We start from the raw sequence: 18,599 nt of genomic DNA, 5'->3' as shown, positions 1-18,599 counted from the left end.
GGCTCGCATGGCAGTGGCAGGAGGTGCCTCCGGAATGGGCTGCTCCAGGACGTAAAGTTTTCTTTCTTGTGTGAGTCCAGGAAATTATCTCCATTGAGCTTGTCCTTGTCAAGGACAGAACGCAGGGAGAAAGTGTTCGTGTTTGTCGACATGACAATCTACAACATAAATAAAGCAGAAAATAAATATCATATTCCATTTATCATTTAATTAGGCCTTTAACTAAATGATGCTCCCACTGAATTATAGGGCTTTTGTAGAATCAAGTCATGGATGTGGTCAAACCACACTACTAGATTCATACCAATTAGCTATAATTCTTGTGGGACAAGATCCACATCATAATACGCCTTGAGTTAGCTTTGGCTAAATCGCCCAAGACTTAGTATGATTGGTAGATAACTAATTATCAATTACATCTCTATGCAACTCTTGTTTATCCAACCGTTGGAAAATGCCTATAGTTTTACCCGATCCAATTGAGTTAACTAGTTATACTCAATCTAATTGAGTTTGTACTCACCCAAGCTTTGATAGGCGGGACCAAGATTGTCCCTCCCCACCCTACCAAGATAATATGCGTTGCTCTGCTTTGGCAGATTCAACAACAACAAATGATCGAGGTAGTGATGGGTATCAAAACTTGGTAGGCATTTCGAGTTGACTTGATTAAGATTTAATCTAATCATGAATGTGTATCATATACACATTAAGGCACTAATTATCCTACATTAGCATGCATCACATACACACAAGAAAAATAATTTGTGATGAGGTCATGGCCCTACTATGATCTTTCCAAGCCAATGAAAAGATCGGACGGTCAACCTAGGGTTAACGACTTCTTCAAGCGTCTCCTTTTGATCGCCATGTGTTGAAATCACCCTCCTCATAGCTACTTCTTGAGTGGACCTTCCACCGCTTCATTTTGTACATTACAAATATGAAACTCGAGTTACATTCGAGCCTAAAATCTATTTACAACAGGAACATAAAAGGGGAGGCATGACACGCAGGTCGTATATCATATACAACACGCACAATACAAAAAATGGCGTATATGCCATATTATGAATTACAACACAATTTTATCCAATCAAATTAGGTTTTTGGGCCATGATCATCACAATATCATACATAATTCTAAATTATGTATTTTACATAAATTTCTATAATTTTACTACTGTTTTTATCAATTTTATGAGTCACAACTTCTCGGCGGTCCCGATTAGCGATTTTCGGGCGCGATCGTGAGACAATGCCCCTTGCGGGGTTAGGGGCAGCGCCCCTTCTCGCGAAATGAATATCAAGAGTGTCCCATCTTGATCTAACAGCACCTTAGTCACTGTCCGAAACAAAAATACTTTTGTTTGGGCGAGACCTTGCCATTTCGGAAGGTTTTTCTTGATAGATGAAGCCTACAAGTGTCAAAACACTTGTTGCTTCGCCTCTACAAGAAAAGTATTCACAAAATCCATATAAATAGAAAAATTACAGAAACTTATAGATCTGAAACCTTTTCATAATAACAAAAACAAAACATGTACAAGCTTCGCACGTGGCTATGATACCACAGTTAGCATTTCGAGCCGTAAAAACTGCTTTTTACATAGCAGAAACCCTGAAGCTAGCCACGGATCCATGCAAAAAATATAAAATAATCTTGTACATGTTTGTCTACACTAGATCTACATGAAAAAAGTGTTACCCTGTAGTGATGCGCTTCGCTTATCCCGCTCGTCCAAAGGTTGCCGGATCTCGTAGAGTGTCAAGTGAACACTCCTCTACACGTATCCATATGGACAAAAAAGGTGGAGAGAACAACTTAGAGTGTGCTAGCATCCTTGAGAAGTCTCGGCAATGGAGGATCAGAGGGAGAGAAAAACTAGAGAGGAAGAAGAAGAAGTGAATGAGCACACCATGCAATTCATTAACACACCCAAAAGTGGCCGACCACTTATTGAAAGTTTAATACCTCCACGGAACACCAAGAGTCATGGTTCTTGGTCTTCCTCATGAGGTGGCACACAATAATGTAGCCTTGATGATGTGGAACATCATCATTGGCCGGGCCCATGCCAAGTCACAATGAGGTGGCATTTGGTCGAGTCAAACTTGACCCTTCATCTTCCCTCTCAAGTCAAGTCAAACTTGACCTTTTTATCTCCCATGGTTGATCAAACCTAACCTTTGATTCAAGTCAATTTAATTTAATGAATATCTATTCATTGAATTAAATTGACTCAATAAATCATAGTCAAAATTAGACTTATTCAACACATGAATCAAATTGAGTCCAACTCAATTAGTCTAATTTGGATTACTCTTAATCCAATTTGGTTCATCATATGAACCTAATCTTCATCTAATTGCCCTTTGTGTGTGACCCTATAGGTTCTTGTAATGTTGTCAATGCTCCTAAATCCATTTAAAAACATAAGTAATGAGCAGTATCTAGTAACACATCATTACCACCCAAGTTACAAGAATGTTGAGATCCAACATCACCTTTGTGACTACTAATTATGACTCTCACAATATGTGACAATGTCCTTCTATCCTAGACATCTAGATTGAACAATTTAGGCATAGACCGTGGCATCCTCTAATCAATCTATCTCTTGAACTCGTAGTAGACTCACTCTAATCAAATGAGCTCAATATCTCATATTAACTCATTTGGGCATGGTCATGCACTTAGTGGTCTCACTCTATCAAGAATAATGATGTCACTCCCGTCATATAGGAGGGATAGATCACATCTACATCACTCACATCCCTCCGTCATATAGGAATATGATACATCGAGTCCATACAACAATCATCACATGATCGACTCTAGGTCTCTCACTAACACAAAAAACTCATCCTCAACTGGAGCAGTTAGTTGCAGCCCACCTCTCTTGGCTAGAACCCCCTGAGTAGTAATATCTATATGTACTAGAGTTAGATGATGCTGACCAAACTCGACATATGCACTAAGGGAGCTAGACGTACCCTGGGTCATATCTACTCCTATGGTATAAAATATGTATGTTAGGATGTGACAATAGGGCATATGAATCTGACGCCTAGTGACTAGACAGGATGCATGTATGACATTATGAAAGATATGTAATGAAATGTTAATGTCTAGATATCGACAAAGAGGGTACAGAAAGAAAGAGTAGGAGGGTCGCATCATCGCAATGTCGCGAGATGTGATCGGCAAAATGCAGGTAGTCAGGACTCGATATAGAATATAGTCCTGAACCCTAAGAGAGACTGACCTAAAGTCTGTCACTGTAAGTAGTCTCTCCTCCCCAAAGAAATATATATAGATATCATCTAATGTAATATGAGAGTAGGGCTCGCCAAAGGGTAAATCCCTACTAGTGTAACACAAAAATGGGCATGCTGACCTCGTAAATCCTAAACTATTATATAATAAGATGGGGGAAAAGTGAAAATCCTTTCCACCAACTCTGGTGGAGTAGGTCAGGTCATCTATCTTTCCTAAGTTATTTTAGAACTAATCACATAATTCAAGATTTACTACATGACTACAGTAAACTATTTTTTCTAACTGGTAGTGTTGATTACCCGGATGATAGGGGTGCAATACTGGGTGAAAAAGGTCCTACTCAAGTTCTAGATTTCAATGGAACATATATACACTGTAAAAATGACAATCTAAGCCGCTCAAAGGGGAACCTAGCATCAGTAGATGGGGTATTGCTAGGTCTAGGGGCAACATGTCGCTTCTTCCTAATGTTATACTGTAAGGACCCGCCATCTACTGACTAGGCTATAAGGCCGGGGGTTACATTATGCTAAACTATTTTGTGCGGAAAGATGAACTAATTAAAACTTCCACTATTTGTTATAAAATCTGGAATTCAATGTTCAAAATACCCTTCCAAAGTCGTACATATGCTAAGGTTGGAACCTAAACTTTATATCTGATAAAAAAAATTGAAATTAGACACTTCTAGCTGAAATCAGACATTTCAATCGATCGGCTGATCGATTGGAGTTATCTGATCGATCCACTGATCGATTCAGCGTGCTACTGTGCATGGGATCAATTCTGGATCGATCGGCTGATCGATCCAGCCTGGCCAATTGATCCGATAATCGATTCAGAGGCTCTCTGTTCGCGAAAATTCAATTCCCGATTGATCGGTTGATCGATCCGGTCGATCAGCTGATCGACTCATCAGCTCTCTGTACGCGGCAGATCATCTCCCAATCGATCGGCTAATCGATTGGGGACCCTCCAATCGATCAACTGATCGATTGGAGCTCTGATCTCTGCAATTCCTGCTGCATTACATTGCTAATCCATATACAACGCAATTATTTCAAGGTAAAAGCATTACTAACTTACTAAGCATGTCATTACTTCCATCATTCCTAGTTATTTAACTAACATCAAGACAACTAGTGACCTAAGCATAGCATAGTGTATACTTTCATAATTCATGACACTTAACATCCTAAAAGTGCAGAAAAGTAACTAAAAACATAAATACTAAATCTTTAGGTGGGCTAGTTCCCAAAGATCTTTATTTCAGGTTCCTTCTCACACAACATCTGGTTGCATTGTCCTCCAGCATTCGCTAATCCATCTTCCCTTACCTTTATATGCAGTATAAGGAAAATGAAACTATAAGCTTGGGAGCTTAGTAAGAACCATCTACCTCACAAAAATATGCATTCGAAGAAGTTATGCTTTCAAAGGATGCTATTTGAAATACATGCTGATGATCATGCTGAAAGTGCTAAAACATGGCATATTGACAATTAAGTCATGCTAAACAAATACTGAACAAAAAGCTATTCATTGTATCAACAAGCTAACTAAATCGATACATAAGCTAAGCTATTTGTTATAACAACAAGAAAACTAAACTGAAGCTAAGCTGTATTCACATATCTGGTTTGTGAAGTTTGAAAACTATTTTCATAAATAGATCAAAATACTAATCATGCTGCTGATGGGCCCGGCAACTGTACTTGCTATGCACACATCCGTAACTAGGCCCGAGGTAGCTAGTCCCGAATCTAGTAGGGTTACTAGGTTATCTAAACCTAGGGACGACTATGGGAGCCCAACCCAAGGACAACTGAGAGTCCAGTACAGTGTCACTGATAAAAGTAAAATACTGATTCATAGCTAATATAACTTATCTTACTCTTACTAGGTTATCTGAACCTAGAGCTAGGTTATCGAAACCTAGAGGCGACTATGGAAGCCCACCCATTGGACCGTAGTCCCATATAAACTGAAGCTAGGCTATGTATGCTATTTAAAATGCATCTATGACATTTAACTGAGCTATTAAAATGCCTACTGTAACATTCAACTAAACTAGTCATTTTGTCGAGCACCTGGTGTGCTCTAATTCTGCATATGGCTGCACTAAGAATATAAAAGCGAACTAAAAATATAAAAGCATATGATTAGCTACTTATACTACAGGTGAGGGGTTACTTACATCCTGCGCTAGGTTTTCTTACAATCCGTTCTCTAGGTTTTCCGGAGAAGAGATCTCTTCGGCAATCTTCTTACGTCTATGCATTCTTCTCGCAGAGAGGAGCGTCCTCGTATCGAAGTTGTCGCCGGAAGGTGCTCCTACGACCCTAGGGATGGAACCCTAGTTCTCTTGGGGCTTGGGCACCGAGAGGATGAGGAGGTGGGAGGTTCGGCGGTAAGGGTTTGAGGGTGAGGGAGTTGTCATTCAAGAATAATAAATTCCCTCTTAATTCCCCTATTTATATTAAGTGATTAATACCACCCAACTAAATCTTAAATATAATTGTTCTCCTCTTCTTTCAGCACACCCCTACTGGGGCCCCTTGGTTACTAAGTCACCCTATAAGTCATAGAGTCTATAGGTCGCGGGTTCAATTCCCGCTTAGGCTGTTTTTATGTTTTTATTTAATTTTGCTACTTCTGCTACTCCAAAAATTATATAAAGATATTCTAAAATTCCAGAAAAATAATAGAATATTTCTAAAATAAATTTGAGAATTTTTGGGCGTTACAATCCCCCATACCTTATAAAAAGTTCATCCTCGAACTTAAAATAACTCTGGGTATTTCTATCTCATACTAGCTTCTGTCTCCCAAGTTGCCTCTTCTGTTGTGTGATTTTATCATATGACTTTTACTAATGATACCTCCTTGTTCCGTAATTTCTTAACTGCTCGGTCTACTATCTGAATAGGCCGACTGTCATAGCTGAGGTCTTCGCGGACTTGTACCGATTGAGGCTCAATCACCTGGGCGGCATATGGGATATGCTTCTTCAGCATTGAGACGTGAAATACGTTATGGATAGCTGACATCTCCTCGGGTAGCTCTAGCTCATATGCGACCTTGCCAACTCTTCTGATGATGAGGTATGGTCCCACATATCTGGGACTTAATTTGCCCTTCTTCCCAAGACACATTACTTCCTTCATGGGAGCTACTCGGAGAAATATTGTATCCCCAACTGAAAACTCTAAGAGTCGGCGTCGTGTATCAGCATAGGTTTTTTGGCGGCTCTGAGCTGTCTCTATCCTTTGGCAGATCTGCTGTATAGCTACTGTGGTATCTACTACTAGATCTGTCTGAAGTTCTAGTTCTTTCTGTTCACCACTTTCATACCACCAGATTGGAGATCTACACCTCCGCTCGTAGAGAGCCTCGTAGGGTGCCATGCCAATAGTGGCCTGATAGCTATTGTTCTATGCAAACTCTGCTAAGCACAGATATTTGCACCAACTTCCCTTGAAGTCTAGGGCACATGCTCGAAGCATATCTTCGAGTACCTAATTTACTCGCTCCGTCTGACCATCTGTCTGCGGATGGAAAGCTGCGATAAATTTTAACCTGGTGCCCAATGCTGACTATAAACACTCCTAGAAGTGTGACGTGAATCTACTGTCTCTGTCTAAAATGATGGTCCGTGGAACTCCATGTAGTCTGACGATCTCCTTGAGATACAACTGAGCTAGTTGCTCATGGAGTAGGATATTCTGATAGCTAAGAAGTGGGCTGATTTAGTTAACCTGTCAACTATTACCCAAATGGCATCGAAGCCATTCGTGGTTCTGGGTAGTCCCACTATGAAATCCATGGAAATATCCTCCCACTTCCATTCTGGAATCTGAATAGGCTGCAGAACTCCTCTTGATCTCTGGTGTTCTGCCTTAACCCTCTGGCAGGTCAGACAGGTACTGACATATCTAGCGATGTCTCTCTTCATTCCAGGCCACCAAAAATGTTTCTTTAAGTTTTGGTACATCTTGGTGGAGTCAGGATGCATCGCATAAGGAGTCCTGTGAGCCTCATCTAGGATTTTCCTCCGTAGTTCCTCCTGATCTGGAACACATAGTCTATCACCAAAATACACTACCCCCCTATCAGATACTCGAAACTCTCCACCTTCTGATTCTGCTATCCCTTGCTTGATTTTCTGAATCTCAAGGTCCTGATCCTGAGCTGTCTGAATGTCACCAAGCAGGGTAGATGCTAATGTCATAGTAGAGAGTTTCCCAACTATTAGTTCGAGACCAAAATCTGTAATCTCCTTTTGTAGGGGCGATGACATGGCTGCTAGGGATAATAAGATTGCACTGGACTTCTTGCTAAGTGCGTCTACCACCTTATTGGCCTTTCCTGAATGGTAGAGGATGTCTATGTCATAGTCCTTGACCAGCTCGAGCCATCTGCGTTGTCGCATATTCAGATACTTCTGAGTGAAGAAGTACTTCAGACTCTGATGATCTGTATACACTCTGCACTGAGCTCCATACTGGTAATGTCTCCAAAGTTTGAGGGCGAAGACAACTGCTGCAATCTCAAGGTCATGAGTAGGATAGTTCCTCTCATAGTCCTTGAGTTATCTGGAGGCATAGGCGATCACCTTGCCATTTTGCATCAGTACTGCTCCTAGTCCCAATTTAGAGGCATCACTATAAATATCAAAGCTGTCTGTGTTTTCTGGCAGAGTCAGAATGGGAGCACTGGTCAATCTTCTTTTTAGCTCGATGAAACTGTTCTCACAGTCCTCTGTCCACTGAAATTTGCTGTTCTTCCTGGTGAGAGCTGTCAGTGGGGAGGCTATCCTGGAGAAATCCTCTACAAATTTTCTGTAGTAGCCTGCTAGTCCCAGAAAGCTTCTGATTTCACTGGCGTTCTTAGGTCTCTTCCAATTACTCACAGCTTCTATCTTACTGGGGTCTACCATGATACCATCCTTGGAGATGATGTGACCCAGAAAGGATACCTGATCGAGCCAGAATTCACATTTCGTGAACTTGGCGTACAACTGATTCTGCTGAAGGGTCTGCAGTACTATCTTCAGGTACTCTGTGTGTTCTTCCTGAGTTCTGGAATAGATAAGAATGTCGTCGATGAACACGATAACAAATTTATCTAAGTATTCTCTGAATACTCTGTTCATGAGGTCCATGAAAGTAGCTGGAGCATTCATCACACTAAAGGGCATGACTATGAACTCATAATGTCCGTATCTGGTCCTGAAAGCCATCTTGGGTATGTCACCTTATTTAACTTTCACCTAGTGATATCCTGATCTGAGGTCTATTTTAGAGAACACTGTTGCTCCCTTTAGTTGATCAAACAAGTCATCTATCCTGGGAAGAGGATACCTGTTCTTAATCGTGACTTGGTTTAGTGCCCTGTAGTCTATACACAGGCGTATGCTCCCGTCCTTCTTCTTCACGAACAATACAGGCGCTCCCCATGGTGAGTGACTTGGGCGTATGAAACCCTTGTCGAACAGCTCCTGTAGTTGCTCCTGAAGTTCCTTTAGTTCTGTTGGAGCCATGCGGTAGGGTGCTTTGGAGATGGGATTCGTACCGGGGATGAGTTCTATCTCAAATTCAATCTCTCTATCTGGTGCTAGGCCTGGTAATTTCTCAAGGAAGACTGCTGGGTAGTCACATACAACTCGGACCTCTTCTAGCTTTTGGCCCTTGTTCTGACTGGTACTGACTACATATGCTAAGAATCCTATACATCCTGAATCCAGTAGTTTCTGTGCTTTCAGAGCTGAGAGAAACTTCTTGGCCTTTCTCTTTGGTTCCCCGATGTACCCAAACTGCACTCCTACTTCGGGTTGGAATACAACTTTCTATTTACGGCACTCTATGGAGGCACCATATTTAATCAGAAAATTCATTCCCAAGATGACGTCATAGTCAGTCATATCTAGCACTATAAGATCTCCAAAGAGCTCTCTGTCTGCTATAATGACTGACACTGCTTAGAGCCAATGCGTGAATGCCATAATTTCTCCTGAAGGTAGTGTCATCAGAAACTGACCACTGAGTACCTCTGGAGATATTGCTAGCTTTTCGGCGAATGTCCTGGATATATAAGAATGGGTTGCCCCAGTATCGAATAAGACAGTTGCACTTTGCTGTAAAATACTGATCTGACCTGTAACAACTGTCGAGGCATTCGCTACGTCCTCTCTGGTGAGTGAGTAGATCCTTGCATTCGTTGTGGCTGAGGGGGCTTCTAGTCTGCCCTGGCTGACGTGTGGACCATCTAAAGCAGCCTGCATCCAGTGCAACGGCGCTGGTTTGTCTCCATACTGAATCGACTGCGGTGGGGGAAGACTGGTCTTGTTTGGGCATTGCTTAGCCATATGCCCTTCCTGGCCTCATTCGAAGCATCCTCGTGTGCCCTTGCGACAAACTCCGGGGTGAAATTTCCCACAAGTAGAACACTTGGGATAGCTAGGTTGTTTACTAGCTGGTTCTCCTTTTGGGTAACTCCCTGGTTTATGTTTGTGACTGGAGTTCCCTTTCTAGTTAGAGCTGTGGCCCTGGTGTTTCTGAGTACTTGAGCCTCCTTGGCCTTTGGACTCTGAGAAGGCTTGCTTCTATTGCTTGATGCTGTTCTGGTAGTGCTCGGTGACCAGAGCACTACTTACCATTTCTTCAGTGGTTTGCGGCCTACGGACGCTGCTGGCCACATTCAGTGTTATTTACGGCCTCAGCATTTTGAGCATCAACTGGACTTATTCTCTTTCAGTACTGACTAGTTCAGGGCATAGACGAGCCAGTCTGTTGAATTTCTTCACGGCCTCCTCAACTGAAAGGTTGCCCTAACGAAATTCAGTAAATTCGTTGTAGTGGCGGTTTGTGACCCGCATGTGAAAGAACTCCTCAAAGAATTCTCTCTCGAAGTCGGCCCATGTCATCTGGTTCACTGGGCGCTTCACTTTAATCTTCTCCCACCACATACGTGCGTCTCCTGCCAGGCAGAAGGAGATGCATTTCACCTTTTCATACTCTGGCCAGTCCAGAAGCTCCATCGTACTCTCCAGTGTTTTGAACCAGGCTTGGGCATCCCATGGTTCACTGGTACCGAAGAAGTTCTCTGGCTTGATTTTCTGCCACTGGATCAGATAGGCTTCTCTTCTTGCCCCTACTGCTGGGGCTACTGGTGTTGTAGGTTTGACTAGTGGAACCTCTATCACTACTGGGGTTGCTAAGTTAGGCTCTGGGGTGACAGTGAGAGTGTTTTGCTGATTAGCCCTTAGGGTGGCTATCTCCTGTTGCTGTTCAGCTAGTTGCTTCTGTAACTGAGCCACTACCTCTGCAAGGTCTGGAGGAGGCATTGAGCTGTCTGCCTCATGCTGGGGCTCAGTAGCTGGTGCCTTTCTAGCTGGGCGTCCTCGCATCATTTTCTAGAGAAATAGAGGACATACATAACTAATACAATCATATTTGCATAACTATTATTATCATGTTAGATGCTATCATATATAAACATGCTTTAGTTATCTATAAACATGAAAGCAAGAAACGTAAATAAAGTGAGGGATATTCATACTTGAAAGCTGTAGGTTCAATGCTGATGTGTGTGTGAAGGAAGTATGGAACTTGCTCAGATACCACTCTGTAATGACCCGCCTTCTACTGACTAGGCTGTAAGGTCGAGGGTTACATTATGCTAAACTATTTTATGCGGAAAGCTGAACTAAATAAAACTTCCACTATTTGTTATAAAATCTAGAATTCAATGTTCAAAATACCCTTCCAAAGTCGTACATATGCTAAGGAGGGAACCTAAACTTTCTATCTGATAAAAAAAAAACTGAAATTAGACGCTTCTAGCTGAAATCAGAAATTCCAATCGATTGGCTGATCGATTGGAGTTATCTGATCGATCCACTGATCGATTCAGCGTGCTACTGTGCACGGGGTCAATTCTGGATCGATCGACTGATCGATCCAGCCTGACCAATCGATCTGATAATCGATTCAGAGGCTCTCTATTCACGGAAATTCAATTCCCGATCGATCGGCTGATCGATCCATGGCCGATCGATCAGCTGATCGACTCATCAACTCTCTATACATGGTAGATCACCTCCCAATCGATCGGCTGATCGATTGGGGACCCTCCAATCGATCAGCTGATCGATTGGAGCTCTGATCTCTACAATTCCTGCTGTATTGCACTGCTAATCCATATACAACGCAATTATATCAAGTTAAGAGCATTACTAACTTACTAAGCATGTCATTACTTCCATCATTCCTGGTTATTTAACTAACATCAAGACAACTAGTGACCTAAGCATAGCATAGTGTATACTTTCATAATTCATGACACTTAACATCCTAAAAGTGCAGAAAAGTAATTAAAAACATAAATACTAAATCTTTAGGTGGGCTAGTTCCCAAAGATCTTTATTCCAGGTTCCTTCTCACACACATCTGGTTGCATTGTCCTCCAGCCTCCGCTAATCCATCTTCCCTTTACCTTTATCTGCAGTATAAGGAAAATGAAACTATAAGCTTGGGAGCTTAGTAAGAACCATCTACCTCACAAAAACATGCATTCGAAGAAGTTATGCTTTCAAAGGATGCTATTTGAAATACATGTTGATGATCATGCTGAAAGTGCTAAAACATGGCATATCGAAAATTAAGTCATGCTAAACAAATACTGAACAAAAAACCATTCATTGTATCAACAAGCTAACTAAATCGATACATAAGCTAAGCTATTTGTTATAACAACAAGAAAACTAAACTGAAGCTAAGCTGTATTCACATATCTGGTTTGTGAAGTTTGAAAACTATTTTCATAAATAGATCAAAATACTAATCATGCTGCTGATGGGCCCGACAACTGTACTTGCTATGCGCGCATCCCTAACTAGGCCCGAGGTAGCAAGTCCCGAATCTAGTAGGGTTACTAGGTTATCTAAACCTAGGGACGACTATGGGAGCCCAACCCAAGAACAACTGAGAGTCCAGTACAGTGCCACTGATAAAAGTAAAATACTGATTCATAGCTAATATAACTTATATTGCTCTTACTAGGTTATCTGAACCTAGAGCTAGGTTATCTGAACCTAGAGGCGACTATGGGAGCCCACTCGTTAGACCATAGTCCCATATAAACTGAAGCTAGGCTATGTATGCTATTTAAAATGCATCTATGGCATTTAACTGAGCTATTAAAATGCCTACTGTAGCATTCAACTAAACTAGTCATTTTGTCGAGCACCTGGTGTGCTCTAATTCTGCATATGGTTGCACTAAGAATATAAAAGCGAACTAAAAACATAAAAGCATACGATTAGCTACTTATACTGCTGGTGAGGGGTTACTTACATCCTGCGCTAGGTTTTCTTACAATCCGTTCGCTAGGTTTTCCGGAGAAGAGATCTCTTCGGCGATCTTCTTACGTTTATGCGTTCTTCTCGCGGAGAGGAGCGTCATCGTATCGGAGTTGTCGCCGGAAGGTGCTCCTACGACCCTAGGGATGGAACCCTAGTTCTCTTGGGGCTTGGGCGCCGAGAGGATGAGGAGGAGGGAGGTTCGGCGGTAAGGGTTTGAGGGTGAGGGAGTTGTCGTTCAATAATAATAAATTCCCTCTTAATTCCCCTGTTTATATTAAGTGATTAATACCACCCAACTAAATCTTAAATAAAATTGTTCTCCTCTTCTTTCAGCACACCCTTGCTAGGGCCCCTTGGTTACTAAGTCACCCTATAAGTCATAGAGTCCATAGGTCGTGGGTTAAATTCCCGCTTAGGCTGTTTTTATATTTTTTTTTAATTTTGCTACTTCTGCTACTCCAAAAATTCTATAAAAATATTCTAAAATTCCAGAAAAATAATAGAATATTTCTAAAATAAATTTAAGAATTTTCGGGCATTACATATACAAATATACAGGTATATAAAAAATGCATATAAATAAGTATTGAAGCAATATACCAGGACAGATTATACCTAGGAGGCATTTTCAAAGGTTGTGGAAGGGATGATGATGAAAAACGGGGCTGGAAGGTGCCTTAGTGTGGCTGAAATCGAGGAAGAAAGCGAACAGACACAACCTCTGTTCGCTGGAAAATTTCAGCTTGAAGGCGCTTTCAATCCGTATTGAGGGTGCCTTCCATTACCAATGGAAGGTGCCTTCTGTCGATGTTGGAGGCGCCTTTGGAGACACTCTCTGTGATACCTTAGACAATTCTTTTTAAGTTAAAATAAATTTTAAAATAATTTTTAAGTTAAAATAATTTTTAAAATGATTTTTAAGTTATAAAATTTTTTTAAAATGATTTTGAAGTTAAAATAATATTTTAAAATTAGTTTGAAGTTAAAACAAATTTTTAAAATGATTTTAAGTTAAAATAATTTTTTATAAAAATGATTTATAAGTTAAAATAATTTTGAAAATGATTTTTAAGTTAAAATAATATTTTGAAAATTATTTTTAAGTTAAAATATTTTTTTTAAAAAATAATTTTTAAGTTAAAATAAATAATGTATAAGTTACATTAATTTTTAAAATAATTTTTAAGTTTAATTAATTTTTAAAATAATTTCTAAGCTAAAATAATTTTTAAGTTAAATTATTTTTTAAAATATTTTTTTTTGTTAAATTAATTTTGAAAATAATTTTAAAATTAAATAAATTTTTTAAATAATTTTAAAATTAATTTTTAAAAAAATTTGTTAAGTTAAATTATTTTATTTTTTAAAATAATTTGATTTGATTTAATTTAATTTGATTTAATTTAATTTAATTTTGGTTTTTAGTCATCTCACCCGATCTAAGTTTTCAATCAGAGAATCCTATAATTTTTGTGAGATGAGTCAAGTTCAATTTCATGATTTGGTTTTACTTTGTGTTAGATTCAGGTTTAGCTTTGGGCTCAACAAACAGAAATTCTTTGGATAAAGTTCTGGGCTATGGTGAGTCACTTGGACATCATTAGAGTAGTCATATCTTCGAGGTTTTCCAAATAATCCTATCCACTAAACTTAATACAAAATATTGGTCTAACTAGTTAGGATCTGTAAAGGGTAGCTTTAGTTAGTTCCACTTAGACAAATGTACCAAGTCGAAGTCATATATTCCTAGACATACGTAGACTGATCTTCCCTAATCTACTATTATCCAAAATTTCACCAGTACCGTAGGTCAAGTTAAACTCAGTCCCTTTTTAAGCTAATCTTAATTACCCTGCCGAGTAGGTTATTTTTGGAGGTGCCAACTAATTTGGAGTCTCCCCCTGAATTATTGATCAAAATTTTAATTCTGATTTTATGTCGATTACTTTTATAATTATAATATACTTGATTATAATCTTGATTCAAGTTGGTTTTATAGTTATTTCTATAATTTAATTTTGGTTTAGTTGATTTAATTTTATAGTTAGAATTCTGAATTGGATTTTTGGATTTTACATAATATATTTTATTTTTAGGTATATAATATTGATTAATTCCTACTTGCGTGGTTAAACATGCTTTTGAAACCCAAGCTTCGGTTTGTTTTTTATTTTGAGATAAAAGTGAAATAAACGATTTATTTGTCGAGCTAGACATGTTTCCAAGTCCAAATTTGTTGTATACTCCTTTTTGATTATTTAATATTTGGTCCAAATTTTTAGATCTAGTTGTGAACTTTTCTAATAACCCTTTAAGTTTGTTAATTTCAATTTTTAGTGTTGAATTTTCCTGCTCAAGTTTTACGACTTGATTTGAACTTGATTTTTCAATTTGTACCTTGAGTTGTTGATTTTCCTCAAGGAGCAATTTATTTTGATTTTCTTATTCAGTTACTTTACTATTTAAACTTGCAATTACTTTAAAAAACTTTTTGCTTAAATTAAAATTTACCTCCTTGGAACCTTTGGAAACGAGTACAGACTCATGGCTCGATTCGGGTTTAGACCCATCTTCCGATTCGTCCTCCGATTCAGATTCGTAGGCCATCAGCGCGAGGTAGCTCCGGTGCTTCTGGTCTTCGGCTTCCAATTCCTCTGAAGATGATTCATCCCACGTTTCTTTGAGTACCTTCATCTTATTTGTCTTGGTTTTGTCATTCTTCAGCTTCAGGTACTCGTTCTTGTAGTGACCTTTTTTATTGCATCTGAAACAGGTCACATTCTTTGGTTTGGTAGTCGAGTTGATCTTTTGTAAGTCTTTTCTACTGAAGTTCTTATTTCTCCTGGTGAACATTTTTCTTACCAAGTACACCAGGTGTTCTTCATCTTTTGAGTCTTGGTCTGACTCACCTTCAGATTGAAGAACGATTCTTGACTTTTCCTTGGAGGAACCTATAAAAAGAGCAACACCTTTCTCGGTTCTGGCATTAGTTTGCTCGTGTAGCTCAAGTTCACAGAATAATTCATCTAATTTTAACTTTGAAAGATTCTTCAAAATCTTGTAGGCATCAACGATAGATGCCCACAATGTATTTCGAGAAAACGCGTTTAGGGCGTACCGTATTAAATCGTGGTTCCCCATTTGGTGGCCGATCGTGTGAAACCCATTGAGGATGTCTTTGATCCTCACGTGGAGTTGACTCACCGATTCTCCTTCCTGTATTTTTATATTAAATAATTTATTTGAATAAAGATCACGTTTAGTTACCTTAACATCGCTAGTTCCTTTGTGCAGTCGATGAGCTTGTCCCACAGTTCCTTCGCATTTTCATGTGGCCCCACTCGGTTTACCTCCTCCTTTATTAGCCCGCATTATAGTGTATTGAGCGCCTTGAAGTTAATATGGGCTTTCTTCTTCATTTTTGGATTCCAATATTCCTGGTCCTTTGGGTTTCCAGAGTTATCGACAAGTGCATTGTAGCCTCTGGTGATGCTAAACCACTAGTCAAAATAAGTATTCTAGTAGACTTCCATTCATTTCTTCCATTATGAGAAGTCATCGCTCGAATGATGTTGTAACCTTCAGTCTGGGCCATGAATCCTGCACACAAAGAGACAGAAAGAGAGAGAGGGTCCTAAGACTTAGTTATGGATTAGTAGTGTGGGAGGAAAAAATAATATTATGACTGAATTGGTGTTGCACCAGTTTAGTTTAATTTGAAATGAAGAAAATGTTTCCAAAAAGTTAATAATACCAATTTGGAATATATCGAAAAAAACTGAAAACTAAAAAATAAATAAAATAAAAGTTTCACCCCCTTTGTCTGATTGGTGGTTGCACCAAATCAGAGCTGTACCTACAATGATACCACTTGTTGGATCGTGAAAACTCTAGAGGGAGGGGTGTGAATAGCGATAGAAAATTCGTAGCAAAGTCAAGTCGAGTACGCAATGGAAAAATAAAAAGCATAATGTTAACAACACCAATTTTATTTGGTTTGGAGCTTTCGACGACTCATACTTCAAGGCCCAGATCCCACGAACCTATCGATGGGCAATCCACTAAAAATCTCTTACGGTACCCCCGGAAGAGAGAGTCGAGTACACAAGAATTAGGTTAACTGCAACAAATTGTACTTACCCTTTTATAGAAATTAAGTACAAAAAAATAACTGTTACCAACACTCTTTATAGGAATGAAAATGATGAGCTTCGTGTTGATGTCTTTCTTCCGGGCGTGATTGGAACTTCTCGGATCAGTTGTCGGGCTCAGCAACTTCTTGGTAGTGTCGTAGCAGCAATAGGAAGCAGCCCGAGGCTTAGAGGTGCGTGCAATAGCTCGTATGTGGTTGATGACCCAAACCCTCCCCGAGACAACCTTATAAAGGGTTTTGAAGGCGCCTTCCAAAGGCCTTGAAGGCGCCTCCAATGGGATAAAAATTTATCTCGAGTTCGCTGCATCTTATCTATGAATCAGTGAAAATTTATCCTATGGAAGGCCCTTCCATAGCCATGGAAGGCGTTGTAAAATATGATACCTAAATAATAATTAAATAATAAGGTTCTTGGAGAAATAGCCTTATTGGATTTTTCAAAAAATTTTAATAATTTTTTATAATTTAAACGGAGTCCGTATGACTCATTTTAAGGGAATGAATTTTGGGATACAGAGGAGGACTATTTAGAACATCATTTAAGTGAGATTTGATTAGGAGTAGACTTAAGCTAACCTATGTTAAACTATAGTAACTTACGTTTAAAAACGTTGAACTCCTCTTCCTTTTCCCCGACTTCTCCCTAAGCCTCTGTTTGGATGGGGTGAGGTAAGGTTCATTAATGGAAGGGGATGGAAGGGGAAGGGAGGGAAAGGAAAGGAAAGTAATATATTTATCTTACCCTTGTTTGGAAGGGAGGGAAAATTTATGTGAGAGGAAAGGGATGGAATGAAGGTTAAATATACAAATTTATAAAAATATCCTCTTATTTTTTTAATAAATCTGCATGTGAAAAAATAAATAAGGATATAATTGTAATAATTTCTCCTTACCCTTCCTTACACCCCAATTTGGGGGATAAGGAATTTCGCTTATTCCCGAGCATGCAAGGGGAGGCTTTACCCTTCTCTCCCCTTCCCCTTCATAGCTCACTCTCTCCCAAACAAGGGTAAAAATTTATTTTACCCATGTTTACCTTTCCCTCCCCTTTACTCACCTCCTCCCAAACAAAGGGTAACTGTTCTTCGCATCCCCGATCCTCTCCACAAGCGATTCTTTTCCTCTCTCGGTGTTGCCGGCGCAAAGAAACCACCGGAGCTTTGAGGAGGAAACAAGCTACCAATTCTTCTTCCTCTCCTCTCATTTTCCTCTCTCTCAATTTCTCTCTCGCGGATGACCCAACGTCGACGAAGGATGGTTCTTCCCCGACAATCTCGGACTCACCATGTCACCTTAGTGTCGTCGGATCTTGAAGGTACTGAAGATGCCCAAGACATTGCCGGAGGAGTGATCACTTCCTCGATCGATTCTTGTGCGCGTCCGATAGGATTCTATTCTAGGGCATAACGAGGTCCTTGACTAACATCCCTAGCCGATCGCCGATCGATCTGTTCCTCCCATATCTCTTCACTAGAGTTTGACTTGTAGCTCCACACCTACTGGATCAGATCGGACGACACCATCTTGACGCAATCAATCAAGGTAGGCTTCGTTCAGAATTATAAAGCTTCAAAGATCTTGCCTAATTAGTTCTGTTTGTGATGATCTTCCTATTCTGGATTAGAGGAAGCATCTGATCAGTGTACTGTGTGGGCTTTCCCCTGTGCCAATCACTGCCTTTCTCCATTCTTGCGGCTGAATAAGGGTTCGATTGAAGAATTGGGGTTCTGTTGAGGTAAGTGATTCTGTTGGTTAGGGTTTCAGCAATCCTTTGTTGTATAATTGGTTTCTAGACTGCT

This window comes from Zingiber officinale, chromosome 5B, assembly GCF_018446385.1.
Source record: "Zingiber officinale cultivar Zhangliang chromosome 5B, Zo_v1.1, whole genome shotgun sequence".
Lineage (NCBI taxonomy): Eukaryota > Viridiplantae > Streptophyta > Magnoliopsida > Zingiberales > Zingiberaceae > Zingiber > Zingiber officinale.
The sequence above is the reverse complement of the archived record's forward strand: the minus strand, read 5'-3'. Positions refer to the sequence as shown.